This window comes from Rhinoraja longicauda, chromosome 13 (assembly GCF_053455715.1).
Source record: "Rhinoraja longicauda isolate Sanriku21f chromosome 13, sRhiLon1.1, whole genome shotgun sequence".
Classification (NCBI taxonomy): Eukaryota; Metazoa; Chordata; class Chondrichthyes; order Rajiformes; family Arhynchobatidae; genus Rhinoraja; species Rhinoraja longicauda.
The window spans coordinates 50,946,598-50,972,551 of record NC_135965.1 but is presented as its reverse complement, the minus strand read 5'-3'; the positions used below and the strand labels follow the sequence as shown (position 1 = coordinate 50,972,551).

Below are 25,954 nucleotides of genomic sequence, written 5' to 3'. Positions count from 1 at the left end.
TTTTACACACATGGTTACATGGAAATAGCTGCCAGCGGCAGGATGAGACATCTATAATAACAACATTTAAAAGACATTTGGGCAGGATAGGAACGTTTTAGAGGGATATATGGGTCAAAAGCTTGAAAATTGAATTTTCTTAAATAGGTATCTTGGTCACCATGGACGAGTTGGACCAAAGAGCCTGTTTCCATGCTGTTTGACTTTTTGATACTGGTCAGCATTTAGTGTAGAATTATCTTTTCTTGAAGGCAGAAGGCTGTTGCTAATAGCGAACAGGTGATATTGCTAAGGCACATCAGAAGCAGAACAGAGTAGGAAATGCTGTAAGGAATAATCGCTGGTTAATTCTTCCAACACATGGGGCATTCACATCATCAGTATCAGAACAATGACCAATTGGTGTGTCAATTAATGCCATTTCAGAATTTCTTTATCATAAAAAGCTGAACAATCAATCGCAAGCTGAAAAGAAAAAAATCACGTAGAGATCTGTAGCTATGGAAGAGGGAAGATTTCTGTCTAGCAACTGTGTCGATTGTGGTCAAAAACTGTGTCACTTGGCTATCATGGTAGTGAAACGTGACTAACCATCCTTGAAAGGAAGTAATCCGCATGGTTTATTGAAGCTATAGTCAATAGCAAAATCATTGCATGGTGACATTGCTTCACTGCAAGAATTTTTCAGAGTGAACAGAACTAAATTTTGCAAGGATTTGCAGGATTGGTATATTGTTGGTATAGTTTTACCATCTTAGCCATGAACAGCCAAACCCATGATGACAGTTCGAAAGAAATGCTCCAACATTTGGAAAACCACACAAAAGTGAGCTATTTCACAATTCTATAAAGTACGGGTCATAAAGTGGACGTGGTTTGTCTGCATCCTGACACTCACCTTCGCCTCTTTATATTAGCTTCTCCACTCACTCTCTACTCTTAGTTCTGATACAGGTTTTTAACCACAATTGTTGATGATTTCTTTCCCTCACAAATGCTGCACAACCTGCTGAGTTCCTCCAGCAGATTGTTTGGTGCTTCTCAAACAAATGCTTGGTCCAAATTTAAAATCCAGCTATCACAGACAAGCAGAGTTTTGCTAATATTGAACCATTCTTCAAGCCATTACTTATAGATCACCATCTGAGCTGCTTTTCAGAAAACAGTCAAACAATATTCCCATTGTTGAATCAAACAATACAAAGAGACCATGAAACGACTAACAAAAAGAAATCTGAAATTGAACAAGATGTTTAGAGGCAAAAATTACAAGCAGCTGAAATGGATACATTAAAGACTTGTGAAAATATTTGGCCATATTTTTTGGTAGTGGCAAGATGAAACGTCAATCATATCTTACTTATCTGTCAGCAGCACTTGAAAGGTTGTCAAATATGCTTTGAGTGTTACTTGCACTCAGTTACCCTGTCCACTGGTGCCCTTTGTTAGTTTTGTCTGGACCATTCAACTTCATCATCACAATACAACTTTGTCCAAACATGGAAATATAACATGGTATTCCAGAGATGAGTTGAGGCTCTTTCATAGCAACATCTTACTGCGTGTGGCATCAAGCAGACCGGGGAAAGCGGAACTCATTGCACATAGAAGGGAAATTATTCCAGATATTAGAGTTGTGCCTCACATAATGGAAAATGGTTATTGACAATTATTGATCAATTGTTGCTGATTGATAGGTAAGGTGTGGCAAAACTAACCTCACCACTATCAAACAATTCAGCAAAAATTGTCACAATTCTTTAAGCTAGCTATTTCAGCTAATTGTTGTGGTTATTTTTCACTCTGAACTTCTTGTTCGGTTTCAGATTTCTTTCTATAGCTTTGTTCAATGCTCCTTTCATGGTTCCCTTTGTTGTAGTTGCAGAGCAGTCATCCACACCGCTGAACATTGAAGCAGGAGTTACTCATGGCAGTGATCTAGGCTGAATCATCCTTTTTGTTGATTGGCTAGGCCATGGTGGACATGCTTCTTAATATCCCATCCTATTGAGAACTCCACATAACATGGAGCAGTTCATACCTGCAATTATTAAAGCCAACACAATATTTGGACATTTTTCCACAAGCATAATTTAATGACCCACTCTTGATATTCAATGGCTTTTTAATCACCCTATTTCCATTGACATTCAGAGGGTCAACAGTGACCAAACTCAATTAAACTAGCTGCGTTAACACTCTCATTACACGTGAAGGCTGCAGATCCTCTGACCATCTGACACACCAGAAAATTTCCACCACTTAAAAAACACGTCTGGAGTGTGATTGAATACTCGCCACTTGTCTGGATACTCCCAACAACATTCTGAAACTCAATATCATATTGGATAAAACAGTCTGGTTGATTGGCAATCTATTACATTCACGCCACCACCATTGGAATATCATTGCAGTTTTTAACCATCCACTGCAGTTGCTTGCCTAAGCTACTCTGACATCGCAAATCTGCTATGACTCCAGGATAGAAAAAGGTAAAAGTACGCGGGAAAGCCACCAATTATGGACTCCTCTTCAAATTGCATAACACTCTGATTTTAGGAATATTGCCATTTCATTAGCATTGTTGTGTTGAGGGAGTAAACCTATCACAAGTCCAGTGGTGTTGAAAAATGTGGTTCACCACCATGAATAAATAAAAACAATGAATATTGGGAGAAATTAAACTATATTTGAATCGGGTAGTCTAATTACAAGTAGATTGATTCAAAATTTTATAATGTGGTTTTAAACTAGGTGGTTAAAGGAGATTACTTTTAGGAGAAAGGAAAGATATTATGAAGTTCAATTTGTTCAAAACAAACTTGTTTAATAAATACAAACATGCATCATAGAAACATAGAAAATTGGTGCAGGAGTAGGCTATCCGGCCCTTCGAGCCAGCACTGCCATTGCATATGATCATGGTTGATCATCCTAAAATCAGTACCCCGTTTAAGCTTTTTCCCCCATATCCCTTGATTCCCTTAGCCCTAAGAGCTAAATCTAACTCTCTCTTGATTGATCATTGATTTAGTTTCCATTCAGAGATGAGACACAAAAACTCCCTTTTTGCCGGAGGAATAATATACTGCTTTGCATCCTATGACCTTGCATGGTTCATTGCTCTGGAAAGTATCACAATCTGAGTAAGATGATGTCAACTAAATTTGGCGTAAGTAGCTTCGTGTTATGGTGGAACAAGGCTGATTTGTATTGATGTTCAAGACAGTTACCTAACTAATGTCTGCTTTAAAGGCATGTTTGTATTTATTAAATAAGAAGAGAATCAGATTTGGCTGAGATGTTCCCTGTGGTTAAAAAGACCACAAATGAATTATTTCAATTGGGGAAAATGATGGAGGCTAAAAGAGAGAGAAATAGAGAACTTGAGGGACAGAGGCACATTGATTCTCCTGCATTTTCACAATAGCCTACATAGAAACGTAGAAAATAGGTGCAGAAGGAGGCCATTTGGCCCTTTGAGCCAGCACCGCCATTTATTGCAATCATGGCTGATCATCCACAATCAGTAACCCGTGCCTGCCTTCTCCCCATATCGCTGGATTTCGCTAGCCCCTAGAGCTCTATCTAACTCTCTTTTAAATTAATCCAGTGAATTGGCCTCTACTGCCTTCTGTGGCAGAGAATTCCACATATTCACAACTTTCTGGGTGAAAAAGTTTTTTCTCATCTCAGTTTTAAATGGCCTCCCCTTTATTCTTAGACTGTGGGCCCTGGTTCTGGACTCCCCCAACATTGGGAACATTTTTCCTGCATCTAGCTTGTCCAGTCCTTTTATAATTTTATACGTTTCTATAAGATCCCGCCATCCCGGGGATTAACCTCGTGAACCTACGCTGCACTGCCTCAATAGCAAGGATGTCCTTCCTCAAATGAGGAGACCAAAACTGCACACAATACTGCAGATATGGTCTCACCAGGGCCCTGTACAACTGCAGAAGGACCTCTTTACTCCTGTACTCAAATGCTCTTGTTAGGGAGGCCAACATGTCATTAGCTTTCTTCACTGCCTGCTGTACCTGCATGTTTACTTTCAGTGACTGGTGTACAAGGCCACTCAGGTCTCGTTGCAATTCCCTTTTTCCTAATCTGACACCATTGAGATAATAATCTGCTTCCTTGTTCTTGCCGCCAAAGTGGATAACCTCATATTTATCTACATTATACTGCATCTGCCATGCATCTGCCCACTCACTCAACCTGTCCACGTCACCCTGCAACCTCCGAGCATCCTCTTCGCAGTTCACACTGCCACCCAGCTTTGTGTCATCTGCAAAATTGCTAGTATTACTTTTAATTCCATCTAAATCATTAACATATATTGTAAATAGTTGCAGCCCCAGCACTGAGCCTTGCGGCACTCCACTCGCCACTGCCTGCCATTCTGACAGGGACCCGTTTATTCCTCCTCTTTGTTTCCTGTCTGCCAACCAATTCTCTATCCATGTCAATACCCTACCCCCAATATCACATGCTCTAATTTTGCCCACTAATCTGTGTAGGACTTTATCAAGGGCTTCGTGAAAGTCCAGATACACTACATCCACTGGCTCTCCTTCATCCATTTTACTTGTCACATCCTCAAAAAATTCCAGAAAATTAGTCAAGCAGGATTTCCCCTTCATAAATCCATGCTGACTTGGCCCAATCCTTTTACTGTTATCCAAATGTGTCGTTATTACTTGTCGTTATTACTTACCTGTTTTCTCTCTCGCTCCGTTCTTGAAAAGTGGGATAATATTAGCTATCCTCGAATCCACAGGAACTGATCCTGAATCAATAGAACATTGGAAAATGATCACCAATGTGTCCACGATTTCTAGAACCACCTCATTGAGTACCCTGGGATGCAGACCATCAGGCCCTGGGGATTTATCAGCCTTCAGTCCCACCAATCTTCCCAATACTATTTCTTGCCTGATGCAAATTTCTTTCAGTTCCTCTGTCTCCCGAGATCCTCTGAAGAGTAATTCTAGGTCTCTATTCATATGGATGGTTAAATGTTAAGAGCAACATATTAAAATAAGAACATTCATGTTAACCATCAATGGTTTTGTGGAGCAGGCATATTGATTGTAAATTACATAATTTAAAAAGACACACGGATGTATACCTGTTATTTGGTACTTCGATCAGTTTCTTGTATTTTTCATATGCTATCTTTTCGCAAGCATTTAATATATTCTCCTGAATAAAAATGCTTTTGAATTGGTTTCAAAAATAGTAATGAACGTTGCAACGTGCCGTATAACGTACTGAAATTATAAAAACTAAAACAACAGGACAGTTACAGGTTTTGTCCATGGGTTTCTTTGTGTGGTAGCTGATTGCACGCCAGATAGAACAGAGATTTTGATCCATGGCTGCTGTGTTTTGCAGTTTACACTTGGGGTGTCAGCAGAGGTGGTGCAGCACTTAATATGTTCAGTCAACTGCAGGCAAGGAAGGAAGGATGCCAGATTTGAACCGAGGATCATACAGAAGTTGTCCCATAAATGGGCCATATACAGAACCGCAATATCCTATTATAGTTTCAGTTCTTCTTCTTTACCATCTGTAATTCATGTTTGGTCATGTTTCCTTTCCAGAATCAAATGTTAACAATGAAATCAACATTAACATCTCTGCATTGAGAACAACTGAAGGAGGAGTCAAAGTGCAAATAACTTCTTAGAAGTAAGAACTGACTTCGTTTTTTTACCATTTTTCTTTAGAGTGATTCAATGAATCAATTTAACATGATATATTCATATTGGAAATAGTCATTAGAAAGAACATTCTCAATATATATATCCTGCATAAATGATTTTCTTTTAAATCCACAATGCTGAAATATAAATCTTAAGAAAAATTAGTCTCTGGTTATTCACATCCTGCTGAAAGTTTGGAGAGGGGAAAAAATAATTGTCAGCTGTACTGGAGACTTGTTTGACAAAAATCCACTTTGTGGGTTACATAATTTGCCCACTACTATATATTATAGTTATGAACTTATTGGTCCATGTAATGTTTACAAAACCTGCTAATTTTAGCTAAGTTTTTTCTTTTTGTTTTTTGCACATATATCTTGACATGCATATTTTTCTAAGTAATTAATATTTTAGTTACATTGATCTCTCAATTTCTAATTTGTAGCATTTGCTTTTGTCATCTGTGATTTGCTAGGCCACATTTTATCTTCTCAAATATAAATTGTGATTGATATTGAGAAGCAATATATTTAAAAACTATGTGTTGCCTCCTTAAGATTCAAGAGATTCAAGATTCAAGATAGCTTTATTGTCATCCAAATTGGACGAAATTCAGTCACCCACAGTCCAACAACAAAAGCATCGAAATAGGCATTAAAATTACACAACCCCAAAAACTCACAAAAGAAGAAACATCCATCAAGAAAACATCCATCACAGTGAGTCTCCTCCAGTCCTCTCCTCACTGTGATGGAAGGCCACAATGTCTTTTCCCTTCTCCTGCCGTCCTCTCCCGCGGTCAGGTTGTTGTGGTTGCAGGCCGCTCTGGACGGTCCGCAGCGGCCCGAGCCTAAGGCGAGTCGCAGCCGCTCCCGCAGCCTCCGAAGACGGCCGGCTCCGCCGATGATAAGTCCGATCCAGGGCGGGCGAACACGCTGCCGCTGTTGCTGCTCGTCGGGGCGGTCGTGGCTCCCGACATTGAAGCCCCCGCCCAGCAGAGAAAAATCCCGCGGCCTATCTTAGGCCGCGCCGGATGGTGAAATGTCCGCGACCCAAGCCCCGCGATCCGGGGCGGGCGGACACGCTGCCGCTGCCGGAGCTCCCGATGTCGGCATCCACGCGGCCCGAGCCTAAGGCGAGTCGCAGCCGCTCCCGCAGCCGCTCCCGCAGCCTCCGAAGACGGCCGGCTCCGGTGATGGTAAGTCCGGTCCGCGGGCTCAGCGAACCAGAGCCCTTGAGGCCGCCAGCTCCAGGAGTTGGGCCGATGGTAGGCCGCAGCAGGAACGGAGACACGACCCAGAACACAAAGGTCGGGTCTCCGTTCGGAAGGGACACATATTTACAATTTTACAGTTCCCCCCCTCCCCCCCACACCCAGACATAGTACACAAACACAAAAACACCACATCGCATCTACAATTAAGACACAAAAAAACAACAAAACACAAAGACAAATGGACCGCAGGTAAGCCGCAGCTGCTAGGGCAGCGCCGCCAATGTGATTTAGGCAAATCAGCATGGTTCATTGAGATTTCTCTCACCAATCAATCTGACAACTGACATTTGGCTTGTGTGTTATAATATATTTATTAAGATTATGATGGTGGCATAATATTTAAAAGTGTAATCAAATTTGGTTTGAATATTTGCATGTAATCAACATTTTGAACATTTGTATCAGATTGTCAGTGGATGGGTCTTCAGGAGACTGCTGGATTCTTGCCAATAGTGTCTTAGCGTGTCTCAGATTTAAATACATGCTCTTCAAATGTAGGTGTTTGAGGTGAGCTGTATATAAACGCCGAGGCATTTCGACTCTTGATGTGCCAACAGACCTGCTTGGAGCACCACTGTACTGATGGGAAGAGTCGGGTGCCCTTTGTGTTGCGTCCCCTCAGCTTCCACAAGTTGGGCTGGGTTTACCAGTTGTGCCATTGTGCCAGACATCATGCTGGATATTAAGTCCAATTTATTGTTTGTTATATTTCTTTGTGTTATTCATTATTTAATAGTTAATGCTTTTAAAGGTTTTATTTATTTATTTAACACTTGAAAGGTAGTAGTTTTTATAGGAGGAGTGAGCCAAATGTCCCTCTAATCTGTTCCATTATTCAATGGATGATCTTGGGCCATTTTCTTGCCTGATACCCATATTTTCTGATTCTCTCGGTGCTCAAAAATATGCCCGTCATCTTCAATGTACTCAATCTTTGTAACCTTTGGTTCTCTGAGGTAGATGCAACAAATATTTAAGATCTCTGTGCAAGACTATTTCTCCTCCCCTTACAGGTCCAACTGCAGCTGTGAAAGTTAAACATAACTTGCAAGGCTTTTCTCAAGATCAAAGCAATGCTGAAACTGGAAGAAACCGCTTTGACCTTTTCACTTTTGTTCAGAAGAATTTGAGATTGTTAATTATTAATTATGATGCCCAGTGAAAGGAATCTGAGCAAATTCAACTATTCCCAGTGGACGAGGGAGGAATGGGGGAGTCACAGCCCAGACATATCTCAAAACTATGAATTTCACTTAATGATGTTTGAGAAACTGAAGGTGGCTGTGCTATAGAGTCAGAGTCATACAGCATGAAAATGGCCTCTTGGGCCCAATTTATCCAAGTTTTCTACCTGGAAAGTCCCATTTGTGTATGTTTGGTCTAGATCCCTCTCAACTTTTTCTGTGCATGTACCAATCTAAATGTCTTTTAACCTGAATTGTACCCACCTCAAGTGCTCCCTCTGGCAGCTCATGCTACAAATCCACCGCCCTACATGTGAAAAAATTGCCCTTCGTACCCCATTTACATCTTATCCCTCTCAAATATCTATGCCCTCTAATCTCCAACTTCCTATCAAGGGAAAAAGACAGTGACCATTCACCTTAGCTATGCCGTTCGTCTATATACTAAAACTAATTTATTTGTTTGTTTGTTCCTGAACTACAGCCAAAACGGTGCACGATAGCGCTTCAATTTTAGGTTCACCTTACTCACCGTCATCCCTTTGGTGCTAATGGAAGAAGTTTCATTGAAATCGGTTATATTTTTAAAGTTATTCACATTTTGAAGTTTAAAGCTGTCTCCTAAGGAGGAAGGAGGGAGGGAGGCGGGGAGGATAAGGGGGGTTCAGGGGGATGGTGTGGGGGGAGGGAGAGGGGGGGAGGAGGGAAGGGGAAGGGAGGGGGAGGGGAGGGGGCAGGAGAGGGTACTGCACCAATGCAGGAGAGGTTTGGGCCCAACGGGTCCACTTGGTCTAGTTATTTTATAGACCTTCATAAGGTAACCCCTCAGCCTCCTACGCTCCAGGCAAAACAGACTCCACCTATCCACTTTCTTACAATTCAAGCCTTCCAGTCCTGATATAATCCTTGTGAATCTTTACTGCACCATTTCCAGCTTAGTCAATCCTTCCTATAGCAAGGCAACCAGAACTGAACACAATACTCCAGTGTGGCCAAACCCACAATTTCTAAAAGTATAACATGACGTCCTATACTCAGTATAGAATATTCCTATACTCAATACCTCGGCTCATAAAGGCAAGCATATGCCTTCTTCATCATCCTGTCTACCTGTGTGGCCATTTTCGGGCAACCATGTAATTGTACCCCAAGGCCTCCTTGTTCTACAACACTCTCAAAGGCCCTGTCATTTATTGTGCAAGTCCTGCCTTGGTTTAACCTCCGAAAATGCAATACTTATACTTGTCTGAGTTAAATTCCATTGACCAATTCTTGATCCACTTTCCCAGTTCATTTAGGATCTTTTGTAATCTTAGGAAACCTTTTTTTACTGTCTACAAGACCACCAATTTTAGTTTCACCCGCAAACCTGCTAATCATGCCAACACATGGTTATCCAAATCATAAATATAGATGATGAGCAACAGTGGGCCCAACACTGATCCGTGCGGCACATCACTAGTCACGTTAGATTATTCCTTTTGGTGAAGCTTATATCCTTCATTTTGAGCACTGCCTTTTTCTCAGTATCGACAGTATTTTATTTTTGCATTTGAATAAAAAATAATAATTTATAGATCTATTTTTGTCATATAAATGTTGTTTAAAGTAGGCTGACAATGTCAGTAATGTTTGTAGACAGTGGTGAATAATTAAGCATAGTTGGTTGATGATTAAGGGAGCCCTGAGTTGCTTTCCATGTGCACAGCATTAATGCTGTGTGTTTGTCCTTGTCTCGAAAATGTGATCACAATTCTATTTCACCTTTCAAGGACGTATAGATAGTAGGGCAGAAATGGAAGGTACGCTGTGCATGTCAAGGAAGTGCCACAATTGCAACATAAAGTTATAGCAGCCATCAATCAGACACAGTTTCTTTTCCATAAATAGTCAGGCAAGAGCAGGATTTGTGTATAAGAAAATAACAGCAGATGCGGGTACAAATCGATTTATTCACAAAATGCTGGAGTAACTCAGCAGGTCAGGCAGCATCTCGGGAGAGAAGGAATGGGTGACCTTTCGGGTCGAGACCCTTCTTCAGACTGATGTCAGGGGGCCGGGACAAAGGAAGGATATAGGTGGAGACAGGAAGATAGAGGGAGATCTGGGAAGGAGGACGGGAAGGGAGGGACAGAGGAACTATCTAAAGTTGGAGAAGTCAATGTTCATACCACTGGGCTGCAAGCTGCCCAGGCGAAATATGAGGTGCTGTTCCTCCAATTTCCGGTGGGCCTCACTATGGCACTGGAGGAGGCCCATGACAGAAAGGTCAGACTGGGAATGGGAGGGGGAGTTGAAGTGCTCGGCCACCGGGAGATCAGTTTGGTTAATGCGGACCGAGCGCAGGTGTTCAGCGAAGCGATCGCCGAGCCTGCGCTTGGTTTCGCCGATGTAAATAAGTTGACATCTAGAGCAGCGGATGCAATAGATGAGGTTGGAGGAGGTGCAGGTGAACCTTTATCTCACCTGGAAAGACTGTTTGGGTCCTTGGATGGGGTTGAGGGGTGAGGTAAAGGAACAGGTGTTGCATCTCGTGCAGTTGCAGGGGAAAGTGCCCGGGGTTGGGGTGGTTTGGGTAGGAAGGGACGAGTGGACCAGGGAGTTACGGAGGGAACGGTCTCTGCGGAACGCAGAGAGGGGAGAGGATGGGAAGATATGGCCAGTGGTGGGGTCCCATTGTAGGTGACGGAAATGTTGGTGGATAATATGTTGGATCCGCTGGCTGGTGGGGTGGAAGGTGAGAACGAGGGGGATTCTGTCCTTGTTGTGAGTGGGGGGAGGGGGAGCAAGAGCGGAGCTGCGGGATGTAGAAGAGACCCTAGTGAGAGCCTCATCTATAATGGAGGAGGGGAAGCCCCGTTTCCTGAAGAACGAGGACATCTCGGAAGCCCTAGTGTGAAACACCTCATCCCGGGCCCAGATGCGGCGTAGTCGGAGGAATTGGGAGTAGGGGATAGACATTTTGCAGGGGACCGGGTGGGAAGAAGTGTAGTCCAGATAGCTGTGCGAGTCAGTGGGTTTATAGTAAATGTCCGTCACTAGTCACTAGCAGGATTTATGTATATTTGGTGAACTGTGGAATTAATTACTGCTGCCCTGCTTAACCAATCTTCTTAGCTATCTTTGGACTTACAAGCCATTTCAAAAATGATGACATGCAGGCTTTGCTTTCTTTGAGTTCTCTCACATAAGTGAAGTACCTGGGCATTTCACAAAGATGAAATAAAATTTTAGAAATTATTGGTGTGATTGATAAAAGTGACTTTTGGAGCAATTATATTTATGTTCACATTGAGGATTAATTAACCGTGGGTATTTTGACTTTTTAGCACACTTAACTTTCAGTCATTTAGAAATATTGTTCATTAATTACGAATTTTGCAAAGCATGTGGCAATTTCTCGATTGGAAAAGGATCCTAGCAGGAATGACAGTGGACAGCAATGGCAGAGATTTCTGGGCATAATCCAGAAGATGCAGGATCATTTCATTCTAAAGAGGAAGAAAGATTCTTAGGGGAGTAAGAGGCAACCGTGGCTGACAAGGGAAGTTAGGGATGGATAAAACTAAAAGAAAAGACGTATAACATAGCAAAGAATAGTGGGAAGCCAGAGGATTGGGGAACTTTCAAAGGACAACAAAAGGTAACAAATGGGCGATACGGGTTGAAAAGATGAAATACGAGGGGAAGCTGGCCAAGAATATAAAGAAGGACAGTAAAAGCTTCTTTAGGTATGTTAAGAGCAAAAGATTAGTAGAGACAAAAGTGGGTCCCTTGAAGGCAGAAACGGGTGAAATTATTATGGGTAACAAGGAAATGGCAGAAGAGTTGAACAGGTACTTCGGATCTGTCTTCAAAAGGAAGACACAAACAATCTCCCACATGTACTAGAGGACAGAGGAGCTAGGGAGACAGAGGAACTGAAAGAAATTTGCATTAGGCAAGAAATAGTATTGGTAGACTGATGTGACTGAAGGCTGATAAATCCCCAGGGCCTGATGGTCTGCATCCCAGGGTACCCAAGGAGGTGGCTCTTAAAAATCGTGGACACATTGGTGATCATTTTCCAATGTTCAATAGATTCAGGATCAGTTCCTGTGGATTGGAGGGTAGTTAATGTTATCCCAATTTTCAAGAAAGGAGCGAGAGTCAAAAAAGGGGAATTATAGACCAGTTAGCCTGACATCAGTGGTGGGGAAGATGCTGGAGTCAATTATTAAAGAGGTAATAATGGCACATTTGGATAGCAGTAAAAGGATTGGTCCAAGTCAACATGGATTTATGAAGGGGAAATCCTGCTTGACTAATCTTCCGGAATTGTTTGAGGATGTGACAAGTAAAATGGATGAAGGAGAGATGTAATGTATCCATACTTTCAGAAAGCCTTTGATAAGGTCCCACACGGGAGATTGGTGAGCAAAATTAGAGCGTAGGGTATTGACATGGATAAAGAATTGGTTGGCAGACAGGAAGCAAAGAGTAGGAATAAATGGGTCAATAGACAATGGACAATAGCAGGAGTAGGCCATTCGGCCCTTCGCACCAGCACCGCCATTCACCGTGATCATGGCTGATCATGCACAATCAGTACCCCGTTCCTGCCTTCTACCCATTTACATGGACTTCGCTATCATTAAGAGTATCTAACTCTCTCTTGAAAGCATCCAGAGAATTGGCCTCCACTGCCTTCTGAGGCAGAGAATTCCACAGCTTCACAACTCTCTGAGTGAAAATGTTTTTCCGCATCTCCGTTCTAAATGGCCTACCCCTTATTCTTAAACTGTGGCCCCTGGTTCAGAACTCCCCCAAAATTGGGAACGTTTCCTGCCTCTAGCGTGTCCAATCCCTTAATAATCCATTCATTAAGATCCCCCCTCATCCTTCTAAATTCCAGAGTATACAAGCCCAGGCGCTCCAGTCTTTCAATGTACTCCAGTCCCGCCATTCCGGGAATTAACCTTGTGAACCTACACTGCACTCCCTCAATAGCAAGAATGTCCTACCTCAAGTTTGGAGACCACAACTGCACACAATACTCCAGGTGTGGTCTCACTAGGGCCCTGTACAATTGCAGAAAGACCTCTTTGCTCCTATATTCAACTCCTCTTGTTATGAAGGCCAACATTCCATTGGCTTTCTTCACTGCCTGCTGTACCTGCATGCTTCCTTTCAGTGACTGGTGCACTAGGACACCCAGATCTTGTTGTACTTCCCCTCTTCCTAACTTGACACCATTCAGATAATAATCTGCCTTCCTGTTCTTACCACCAAAGTGGATAACCTCACATTTATCCACATTAAACTGCATCTGCCATGCATCTACCCACTCACACAACTTGTCCAAGTCATCCTGCAACCTCATAGCATCTTCCTCACTGCCACCCAGCTTTGTGTCATCTGCAAATTTGCTAATGTTACTATTAATCCCTTCATCCAAGTCATTAATGTATATTGTAAATAGCTGCGGTCCCAGCACGGAGCCTTGCGGTACCCCACTAGTCACTGCCTGCCATTCTGAAAGGGACCCATTTATCCCTACTCTTTGTTTCCTGTCTGCCAACCAATTTTCTATCCATGTCAGCATCCTACCCCCAATACCATGTGCCCTAATTTTTCCCACTAATCTTCTGTGTGGGACCTTGTTGAAGGCTTTCTGAAAGTCCAGGTACACCACATCCACTGACTCTCTCCTGTCCATTTTCCTAGTTACATCCTCAAAAAATTCCAGAAGATTAGTCAAGCATCGTAGCGTGTGCACACACTATTTCCCAATATTAAAGCTGGCAGGCTAAGAGACTTTCCTATATGAACATTTCTAAAGTCTCTATTCATGTAACTCCATTTGTCAGTAAAACATTTCCCCTTCGTAAATCCATGCTGACTCGGAAAGATCCTGTTACTGCTATCCAAATGCTCCGCAATTTCTTCTTTTATAATTGACTCCAGCATCTTCCCCGCCACCGATGTCAGACTAACTGGTCTGTAATTTCCTGTTTTCTCTCTCCCTCCTTTTTTAAAAAGTGGGATAACATTACCTACCCCTCCAATCCACAGGAACTGATCCTGAATCTATAGAACATTGGAAAATGATCTCCAATGCGTCCACGATTTCTAGAGCCACCTCCTTAAGTACCCTGGGATGCAGACCATCAGGCCCTGGGGATTTATCAGCCTTCAGTCCCATCAGTCAACCCAACACCATTTCCTGCCTAATGTGAATTTCCTTCAGTTCCTCCGTCACCCTAGGATCTCTGGCCACTAGAACATATGGGAGATTGTTTATGTCTTCCTTAGTGAAGACAGATCCAAAGTACAGGTTCAACTCATCTGCCATTTCCTTGTTCCCCATAATAAATTCACCTGCTTCTGTCTTCAAGGGACCCACATTTGCCTTAACTATTTTTTTTCTCTTCACGTACCTAAAGAAGCTTTTACTATCCTCCTTTATATTCTTGGCTAGCTGACCTTCGTACCTCATCTTTTATCCCCGTATTGCCTTTTTAGTTATTTTCTGTTGCTCTTTAAGAGTCCCAATCCTCTGGTTTCCCGCTCATCTTTGCTATGTTATACTTCTTCTCTTTTATTTTTATACTGTCCTTGACTTCCCTTGTCAGCCATGGTCACCTCTTACTCCCCTTAGAATCTTTCCTCCTCTTTGGGATGAACTGATCCTGCACCTTCTGTATTATTCCCAGGAATACCTGCCATTGCTGTTCCACCGTCTTCCCTGCTATGGTCTCCTTCCAGTCAACTCTGGCCAGCTCCTCCCTTATGCCTCCATAGTTCCCTTTGCTCAACTGTAATACTGACACTTCCGATTCTTCCCTTCTACCTCTCAAATTGTAGATTAAAACTTATCATATTATGATCAATGACTCCTAATAGCTCTTTTACCTTGAGTTCCCTTATCAAATCCGTCCAGTTCATTACACAACACTAAATCCAGAATTGCCTTCTCCCTGGTAGACTCCAGTACAAGCTGCTCTAAGAATCCGTCTCGGAGGCACTCCACAAACTCCATTTCCTGGGGTCCATTACCAACCTGATTTTCCCAGTCTACCTGCATGTTGAAATCTCCCATAACCACTGTAGCATTACATTTTCAACATGCCAATTTTAACTCTTGATTCAACCTGCACCCTATCTCCAGGCTACTGTTTGGGGGGCTGTAGATAACTCCCATTAGTCTTTTTACCCTTACAATTCCTCAGTTCTGTCCATACTGATTCTACATCTCCTGATTCTATGTCACCCCTTGCAAGGGACTGAATATCATTCCTTACCAACAGAGCGACCCCACCCCCTCTGCCCACCTGTCTGTCCTTTCAATAGGTCGTATAACCCTGAATATTCAGTTCCCAGCCCTGGTCCTCTTGCAGCCATGTATCTGTAATTCCCATAACATCATACTTGCCAATGTCCTTTTCAGAATTGCAGGCAGTGGCGAGTGGAGTGCCGCTCGGCTCGGTGTTGGGGCCACAACTATTTACAATATATATTAATGATTTAGATGATAGAATTAAAAATAACACTAGCAAATTTGCAGATGACACAAAGCTGGGTGGCAGTGTGAACTGCGTGGAGGATGTTAGGAGATTGCAGGGTGACTTGGACAGGTTGAGTGAGTGGGCAGATGCATGGCAGATGCATGGCAGATGCAATATAATGAGATAAATGTGAGGTTATCCACTTTGGTGGCAAAAGCAAGGAGGCAGATTATTATCTCAATGGTGTCAGATTAGGTAAAGGGGAAGTGGAATGAAACCTGGGTGTCCTTGTACACCAGTCACTGAAAGTAGGTGTGCAGGTACAGCAGGCAGTGAAGAAAGCTAATGGCATGTTGGCCTTCATAACGAGAGGATTTGAGTATAAGAGCAAAGAGGGCCTTCTGCAGTTGTATAGGGCCCTGGTGTGACCATTTCTAAAGTATTGTGTGCAGTTTTGGTCTCCTAATTTGAGGAAGGAAGTCCTTGCTATTGAGGCAGTGCAGCATTGGTTCACGAGGTTAAAGGAAGAAGGGTCTCGACCCAAAATGTCACCCATTCCTTCTCTCCAGAGATGCTGCCAGACCCGCTGAGTTACTCCAGCATTTTATGTCTACCTTCGATTTAAACCAGCATCTGCAGATTTTATTTCCTTCACGAGGTTAATCCCTGGGATGGCAGGGCTGTCATATGAGGAAAGATTGGAAAGACTGGGCTTGTATTCACTAGAGTTTAGAAGGATGAGAGGGAATCCTATAGAGACGTATAAAATTATAAAAGGACTGGAGAAGCTAGATGCCGGAAAAATGTTCCCAATGTTGGAGGAGCCCAGAACCAAGGGCCACAGTCTAAGAATAAAGGGGAGTCCATTTAAAACTGAGGTGAGAAGAAACTTTGTGGAATTCTCTGCCACAGAAAGCAGTGGATGGAAATTCACCGGATGAATTTAAAAGATAGTTAGATAGAGCTCTAGGGGCTAGTGGAATCAAGGGATATGGGGAGAAAGCAGGCACTGGTTACTGATTGTGGATGATCAGCCATGATCTCAATGAATGGCGGTGCTAGCTCATAGGGCCAAATGGCCTCCTACTGCACCTATTTTCTATGTTTCTATGATGCACTCTAATCCTTTTAATAAAATGATATGAAATAGGGAATGCTTTACTTTTGAGCTTTGAATTTTAATCAAATTCCAATGTTGAAAATGTGGAATATTGTCTTGAAACTACATTATGCAGTGTGTATTTTCAAGATATAGAATTCATGTTGGGCTATTTCCATATTTTCAATGAATCCTCGCTGTACTTCAGACGTCATGCTGTTATCATTCCATAGCAAGAAGTTTAGATTATTTTATAAAGCAGTTCTGAAGCAGTCTTCAACAGATAGTATTTCCACCTTCACCAAAAGTTGGAAGTGAATGGTCCTTGGAGATCAGAGGACAGTGGCATGATGTGCTTCATTTTCCTATTGGTGAGTAATTGGATTGTCAAACTATTATACATTCGTAAAAGAGATTTGTATAAAACAAGCAGAAAAGGGCCGAACAATCCTTTGGGGTTACAGTCCATGGCTCACCCTCCATTCGTATTTCATTTCTCAGAGTTTCAATTCCCATTTTGTCTAAAAATCTTTCTCATCCCTTGATATCCTTAAGATGCTTTGCCATCAAACTACTGAAGTTCTTTGATTTTCCTTTTCCATCCAAAGTCCTCTGAGAAAGAAAAATTTAAAAATTCACAACTTTTGATCAAAGAAATTCAAAGGTTTCAAAGGTCTTTTATTGTCACGTGTACCAATTAAGGTACAGTGAGATGCGAATTAATATACAGCCGTACGAAAAAATAAGGGGAAAAAATAAGGGGAAAAAAACACCGACACCGGCCAACAATGTTCCAGCTACACTATTCCCACTTGCCTGCGCTTGGTCCATATCCCTCCAAACCTGTCCTAACCTTTTACCTGTCTAACTGTTTCTTAAACGATGGGATAGTACCAGCCTCAGCTACTTCCTCTGGCAGCTTGTTCCATACACCCATCACCCTTTGTGTGAAAAAGTTACCCCTCGGATTCCTATTAAATCTTTTCCCCTTCACCTTGAACCTATGTACTCTGGTCTTTGATTCCTCTGCTCTGGGCAAGAGACTCTGTGCATCTACCCGATCTATTCCTCTCTTGATTTTGTACACCTCCGTAAGATCACCCCTCATCCTCCTGTGCTCCATGGAGACCCAGCCGACTCAACCTCTCCCTATAGCTCACACCCTCTAGTCCTGGCAACATCCTCATAAATCTTTTCTGAACCCTTTCAAGCTTGACAATATCTTTCCTATAACATGGTACCCAGAATTGAACACAATATTCTAAATGCGGTCTCACCAATGTCTTATACATCTGCAACATGACCTTCCAACTTCTATACTCAAAACTCCGACTGATGAAGGCCAAAGTGCCAAAGGCCTTTTTGACCACCTTATCCACCTGCGACTCGACCTTCAAGGAACCATGCACCTGTACTCCTTGATCCCTCTGCTCTACAATGCTACCCAGAGGCCTACCATTTACTGTTTACGGTCCTGCCCTTGTTCGACATCCCAAAATGCAACACCTCACACTTCTTTGTATTCAATTCCATCAACCAATCCTCGCCTTTACCGACCATAATCCCCTCACCTTCGCATTCGCCAAGGTTGCGGAGCCTTGGTCCGCTCTGCAGTAGCGCCAACTCACGTTAATCTCGGAGTTTACCACGGACATCCGCCACATCGCCGGGTAAAGTAACCTGGTCGCAGACGCCTTGTGGTAGCTGTTCACGACGTGGCCCCGGGAATTGATTATTCCGCTTTGGTGGCGGCACAGCTGGCGGACGAGGAGATGAAGGCATACCGAACTGCGATCACAGGTCCGGTGCTCAAGGACGTTCCTTTGGGTCCCGCCGGCATCACCGTCCTGTGTGACACCTCCAAGGGGCAGCCATGGCCGGTTGTTCCGGCGGCCTGGCGTCGTCGGGTTTTCAACGCCATTCATGGTTTGGCCCACCCATCTATCCGGGCGCCCATGCAGCGCCCATATGAAGGTCCTTTTCGGGTGCTGTGACATGGGCCCACGACTTTTGTATTGGACATGGGGGGTCGACAAGAGACTGGGTCAGTGGCTCGCTTGAAACTGGCCCATTTGGATCTGAGCGAGCCAGTACAGGAGGCCCAGCCTCGCCGTCGAGGGCATCCGCTGTCTCGGGTCCAACCTAATTCGTCCTTACAGGGCATGCTAGTTTTGCACGGGAACGTACAACAGCAACAATGTGGTTCGTATTGGCTCAGGTGTGTTGGGTTTGCTTACCATGTGACATCCATCACATGACCTCACATGTCGTTCCACATCTGTTTCCATCCCTGGCCACCATACTTTAATACAAAGATTTTGTTTCGTTCCAACAACTCCTAAATGTCGTTTGTGAGCCAACTCGGTCATCCTTGATCTCAGCTTTGTTGGCACTATGATCCTGTTTCCTCTCAGGACATACCTTCCAATTGTGCATTGTTCATCTCTGATAGCTGCATATATCCTGTGTGGACATACCTTCCAGTCACCTCTTTGGATCCTCTCCCTAACATCTTGTAGTTCTGGATCCTTGTCCGATTCCGTTTTGGACGATCAGCCATGGTTACAATGAATGGTTTTATTGGGCCGAAGGGCCAAATGGCCTCCTGCACCTATTTTCTATGTTATTTCCCTTGTTCTCATGTCCATGCAAAGCCTTATTTCTCCATTTGGTTTTGGAGTAACTCAGCAGGTCAGGCAGCATCTCAGGAGAGAAAGAATAGGCGACGTTCGGGTCGAGACCCTTCTTCAGACTGCCTTAGTGATGCAGCAACAAATTCTGCCTTATCACCTGCTTGGACATCTGCCTTGAAACATCCAACCGTCAGGTAGTTTCGATGATGTACACGGATACAATTTATTCTCCCACTTTCTTTAAGTGCATTTTATCTTATTCCATTTTAAGTCTTCCCACAGAGCTCTCTCAATAACATAGCTGTCACTCCCCGAGTCTACGAGTCACGTGTGGCTGCGCCTAACGGCTGCGGCTCTCTGGCAGTCTGTTTGTCTTTTTTTTCTTTTTTTGTGTGTGTCGGTGTTGGGATGGTTTTTGTTTCTGTTTTTGGCTGTGTATGTGTGGGGGGTGTGGGGGGGGGGTGATGTGGTGGGGTGGGGGAAACCTTTATTTTATTAGGTCTCTTCCCCGGGGCGCAGCTCAGCCGCGGGGCCTTCCATCGCCCGGGGGGCCTTCCATCGCCCGGCGCGGCTCGGCCGCTGGACATAACATCGCCGGCGCGGCTCGGCCGCGGGACCTAACAGTGCTCGGTGCGGCTCGGCCGCGGTGCCTTCCATCGCCCGGTGCGGCACGGCCGCGAAACAGTTCAGCGCCCGGCGAGGCCGCGGGACCTTCCATCGCCCGGTGCGGCTCGGCTGCGGGACTTAACATCGCCGGCACGGCTCGGCTGCGGGACGTTTCAGTGCCCGGTGCGGCTCGGCCGCTGGACTTAACATCGCCGGCGCGGCTTGGCCGCGTGACGTTTCAGTGCCCGTTGCGGCTCGGCCGCGGGACTTAGCAGCGGCCACGGTGCCTTCCATCGCCCGGCGAGGCTCGGCCGCTGGACTTAACATCGCCGGCGCGCCTCGGCCGCGGGACGTTTCAGTGCCCGGTGCGGCTCGGCCGCGGGACGTTTCAGTGCCCGGTGCGGCTCGGCCGCGGGACGTTTCAGTGCCCGGGGGGCCTTCCATCGCCCGGCGCGGCTCGGCCGCTGGACATAACATCGCCGGCGCGGCTCGGCCGCGGGACCTAACAGTGCTCGGTGCGGCTCGGCCGCGGGGCCTTCCATCGCCTGGTGCGGCACGGCCGCGGAACAGTTCAGCGCCCGGCGAGGCCGCGGGACCTTCCATCGCCCGGTGCGGCTCGGCTGCGGGACTTAACATCGCCGGCGCGGCTCGGATGCGGGACGTTTCAGTGCCCGGTGCGGCTCGGCCGCTGGACTTAACATCGCCGGCGCGGCTTGGCCGCGGGACGTTTCAGTGCCCGTTGCGGCTCGGCCGCGGGACTTAGCAGCGGCCGCGGTGCCTTCCATCGCCCGGCGAGGCTCGGCCGCTGGACTTAACATCGCCGGCGCGGCTCGGCCGCGGGACGTTTCAGTGCCCGGTGCGGCTCGGCCGCGGGACGTTTCAGTGCCCGGTGCGGCTCGGCCGCGGGACGTTTCAGTGCCCGGTGCGGCTCGGCCGCGGGGCCTTCCATCCCCTTGCGGGGGCTGTGTGTGTCGGTTGCCTCGGCAGGGGTCGAGCTGCCTGTCCGTGGGCGCGGGGGGAAGAGAGTGGAAGTTTTGTTGTCTCCATCACAGTGAGGGGGTGTTTGGAGTCACTGTGATGGATGTTGGTGTTGGGGTCGTGTGTCCTGTGTTCTTTTCTTTTTTGCTGTGTCTTGTGGCTGCTGAAATTTCGTTCGGTATTTATACCGAATGACAATAAAGTTCTGTTATACTGTTATATGACTACTTCCACACCTCCAATTCTCACCGGCACCTTTGCATGCTTATTGTTGATAGCAACTGACGGTCTAAAAGCATATCCTGATTCCATCCTTGTTTCGTCAAGTTTACATTCACTTGAACATTCATCAACTTGGCGTAAATTTTGATAGTATCCATCTCTCTACCCTCTTCCTCCAAATTAATTTGTTTTTCCATCATCTCTCTTTGGTTTGCCTGGAGTTCGACACTTCTTTGCAAAATGGTATTTCTTTCCCACACCTTCTACACGTTTGACCTCTGGCAGGGAAAAATGAATCCTTGGCAAAATGTCCAAAATTCCCACATCGAAAACACTCACAGTCATCTTCTGTGACCCTTTGGAATGACCCTTACCATGTCCATGTTCCTTGTGCGTGCCAGTAGATGTCATCTTGTTATCTTGGCTTCCTCCATCCATTCACATGGTCTGAAACTCGGTTTCTACGGCCTCAAATGAACAGGCAATTTTTTGTGTTTCCTCTAATATTAGCGTTTCACCTTTCTCCAACAACATTTGTTTGCACCACATAATACTTCTTCAAAGCAGCAACTGCCATCACATAATCTGCTTTTCCTCCTGTCTCCGAAAGTATTTTGAAAATCTCCCGAAGTGAAGCTCCAGCACTGAACAATAACAATGCTCTCCGTCGTGTGAGCTCCGGCGTTGCTCCTTCAACAAGCAGACCTACGCTGTCTGTGTCGGAGTAAAATTCCTCTAGCCACGCCTCAAACTTTGCACTCACAGTATTCGCCTCCTCATTTGGGTCGAATTAATTCAAACTTCTAATTCCAGTTGCTTTGTTAAACGACATATCTGCTTCAAAAGTTGAACTAAACAATCTCTAGTTCATCCTCGTTTGAATGTCAGATCCTCGTCTGTAATAAACGTGCTTCAAGGACACTGACCATAAATGCTTTGTTTTATTCATCCGCCATTCCTCTACATCCCGGCAACATGTGTCCTCTGACCTTTCTGACTCATAGTAACACGTGATACATTTAAATACAATGTCAGTTACCATGACAAACAAGTGTGCCACTTCAAGGTTAAACAGTGGAACAGCTAGAAGAGCCACTGCTCACAACATCTGAAATGCCCTTGTTTTTCAGAAAATGTGTTCTCCCTCTGCTGCGGTTGATGGAGCCTGACCTGTATCTCCTCCATTTCCTGCACCTCTGCCTTCTCTCCAACTCCCGTCAGGTAGAATAGAGGCAGAATTTCCTTCATTCTTGCTTTTCATCCTACCTGCTTCTACTTCCAGCACATCATTCTTTGTCATTTCTGCCAAATGCTCTTCGATCCCACACCAGTCGCATCTTTCCCTCTCCCCCCTTTCTGGTTTCTGCTAGGACTAACCCCGGACTTCCAGGTTCACATATGCCTCTCCACCCACTTTTCACCATCCCCTGGCACTTTCCCTTACAGATGGTGCAACAGTTGTCCCTACACCTCCTCCTTCATCACCATCCAGTGGCCTAAATAACTCTTCCATGTGTGAAGAGATCCACATGCTTCTCCAACTTCTTCAGTTGCATTCACTGCTCACGATGAGGCCACCTCTACATTAGCAAGACCAATGCTGATTGTGAAAATAATTCACCCTCCCTTTGTTTCCAATATGTTTGCCATTTGAAATCGATAGGGTCATGAATCGTGCCACTCCCCACTCTAACTTGCCATAGGATCTGAATAACAGTTCCAGATGGAGAATCCTATTGTAACTTGTTTCCACCACTTGACTTTGTGTGGGGCAGCAGAGACAGCTAATTGATTCAGTCTTCCAAATCAATCAGTAAATCCTGGATTTCACATTTTGTAATATGTAGTGAAAGTCCAGGACTGATTTCAGTTTGCAGTTGCTGTTAAATCTAAGACTAAACATGAAATGGATTTAATTCGCAAATTTGTGTGCACTTTGGATCATTTTTACTTCCCTTGACAACTGAGTGCACTCATGCGCTCTATTTTGTTGGATTGTTATATTCCTTTTAATCATCTTGATTTCATTGGAAGTTCGATAGAGTAAAATCAACATCTCATTGTGAAGAGTATCTTAAATGAGATTTGTAATCAAGGAATTGTTATCAATAGATTGTGGCGCCTTCATGCCCACGTTGGTTTTGCATACAGCCTGTCACCACTGGCGACTTGCCAGCAATCACGCGAGAAGGTCCAGCATCACAAGAGCTCAATAACAACTCCAAGGTCAGATGCGCTAACTGGCCTTATCTGCACACTGGTTATGATTGGTGAGAATGTAGGGAAAAGGGGCTTCCGGAATAAACGTGACACAAGGTGTCTGGCTCAGCTAAACGTCGTTTGTTCTTTGCTTTCTCTCATGGGATTTAGTAGATCCTACAACTGGTGACCCCGTTGCTACCCGCAATCTTCCACTAACTCACAAAATGTATGACGATAAAAGTGACGAAGTAAAATTCGGGTACCTAGCAGCTCGTTTTCCAGAGCAGATCGCATGGAAGTAGAGGACGTGCTCCTTAATCCTGAAGAAATGATGCCATACGAAGAGCTTAAATGCGCTATCTTGGAGCAAATGCAGCCCGCGAAGCAAGCCCGCACTTCGGAGCTGCTGGGAGATGATAATCTTGGCAATAGGAGGCCATCACAAATGCTGCGGAGATGGCGCAGGCTGGCAGCAGATGAAAAGATTGATGGTGATGTCTGGAAACAGAAGTTTCTCCGCTGCATGCCTACTCGGGTGCAGGGGCACCTGATGGGTATGTTTCAAACAGGCTGACGTTGTCATGGAACCAACCACTGCGTTGCAGGTGACAGTGGTTAATGCAACAACAGTAAAGCCGGAAAATGCACTGCAGGAACAGCAAATTGCAGCGCTCACTGCGCAAGTTGAGGTTTTGGCAGCCCAGCAGAACCATCCCCGTTTCAGGTTCAACACAAACCTTGAGGGCCGGGGACGGGGCCGAGACCGAGGTGACACCCAACGCATTTGCTGGAAACATCGGAAATATGGTGTAGTGGCCTGGTCGTGTCAACCTCCTTGCTCCTTCTACAAACATCAACACCCGGGAAACAACGAGGCCCGGCAGTAGAGGCGACTGCTGCCCGTGGGCAAACTAGCCACCACCTTTTTCTCAGCGACCGCCTCTCAGGTATGCAATACCTCTGACTCTGGCGTCGTGTGATCGGTCTTTCCTCCCAGTTCCCAAGAGCATTTTCACCCTAACCCTGGATGTGTTCTCACTGCCGGGAAAAATTCTAGCATACAGACATTTGGTCAGAAATCAATCACACTTGACTTCGGTCTGCAGAAAACGTTTCGCTGGATTTTCACAGTCTGTGAAATCAAATGTATCAAAACCCATTATCGGCGCTGATTTTCTTTCACACTTTTCTTTGCTGGTGGATTTTAAAAATCAGCATTTAAGTGATTACTGCACCCGCGCACAGGTGAACTGCATCTGCCGCCCAACAATGACTGTCTCTCGCCTTACCAGCCTCCAACCCAGCCCATATCAGGAGTTACTTAAACAATTCCCATGACTAATAATTCCGTCTTACCAACACAACGATATCAAACACTCTGTCACGCATCATATTCAGACCCGCGGCCTTCCAGTTTCGGCAAGAGGCGCAGGTTACCTGTAGATCGCCTCAAAGTCGCAAAGGGTGAATTTGACCATATGTTGGAGCTGGGGATCATCCGCAGGTCTAAGAGCTGCTGGGCATCACCTCTTCACATGGTCCCGAAGAAGTCTCCTGGAGATTGGCGTCCCTGCGGCAACTACTGTTTGCTTTACGGAACGTAGCACAATCATTCCAGTGTATCATGGACCACGTACTCTCCGGCCTCTATTTCGTCTATGTATACATCGACGACGTGTTGGTAGCGAGCTACAGCGAAGATGAACACAAGAAACACCTCGGATTATTGTCCCGGCGTCTCAACGAATATGGTATTGTCATTAACGAACAAAGTCGTGTTTGGCACTCGCGAACTCACATTCCTCAGGCATCACGTGACGGAGAAAGGCATCTTGCCCGGCGAAGTAAAGGTGCAGGAAAATCCGAAACAACCCAGTGGCAAATTTGTTAAACCAATTATGCCGATTTTTGGGGATGATGAATTTCTACCGCCGCTTTCTACCAAACGCTGTTGGTTCCCTATTACCCTTGACCAACTTACTCAAAGGTTTGGACAAATCGTCTTCAAAGAAACCATTGTGTTTACCTGAGGATGCAGTTCAAGCCTTCAACGCCGTTAAGAGGACTCTCGCCGACACAACTATGCTGGTCCATCAGAAGCCCAATGCCTTATTTTCAATTACCACTGATGCCTCCGTCAACGTCGTGGGAGCCGTCGTCGAGCAGCGAGTCAATGGCAGGTGGGAGCCTCTGGCATTCATTTTGGCAAAATTATCACCCACTCAGATGAGGTACAGTACTTTTGGGCAAGAACTTTTCGCTATGTACCTTGCCATTAAGCATTTCCGCCATCTGTTGGAAGGCCGTCCCTTCACTATTTATACGGATCACCAACTGCTCACATACACTACTTGTACAAGTGCAGGGAGCTATTCACCGTAGGGAATCCGGCACTTGGACTTCGTTCTGCAATTCTCCAGTGACATCAGGCATATTCAAGAAAAAGCAAATCCAGTTGCCGAAGCCCAATCAAGACTGGAGTTGGATGCTCTGAATGCAGACACACTCATCGATTTTTATGCCATGGCAGCATTCTGACCCCGATCCTATCTATTA

The 25,954-nt window shown here is 45.0% G+C and overlaps 1 protein-coding gene across 1 annotated transcript in view; it reads left to right on the top strand.

The window, feature by feature from the left end:
• naaladl2 (N-acetylated alpha-linked acidic dipeptidase like 2) overlaps nucleotides 1-25,954 on the top strand; it is a 624,478-nt gene that overhangs the window by 120,229 nt on the left and 478,295 nt on the right. Inside the window, exon 3 of the mRNA XM_078410100.1 lies at nucleotides 5,610-5,697. The gene's annotated coding sequence lies outside the window, so the exon portion shown is untranslated. The remainder of the gene's footprint in view (nucleotides 1-5,609; nucleotides 5,698-25,954) is intronic.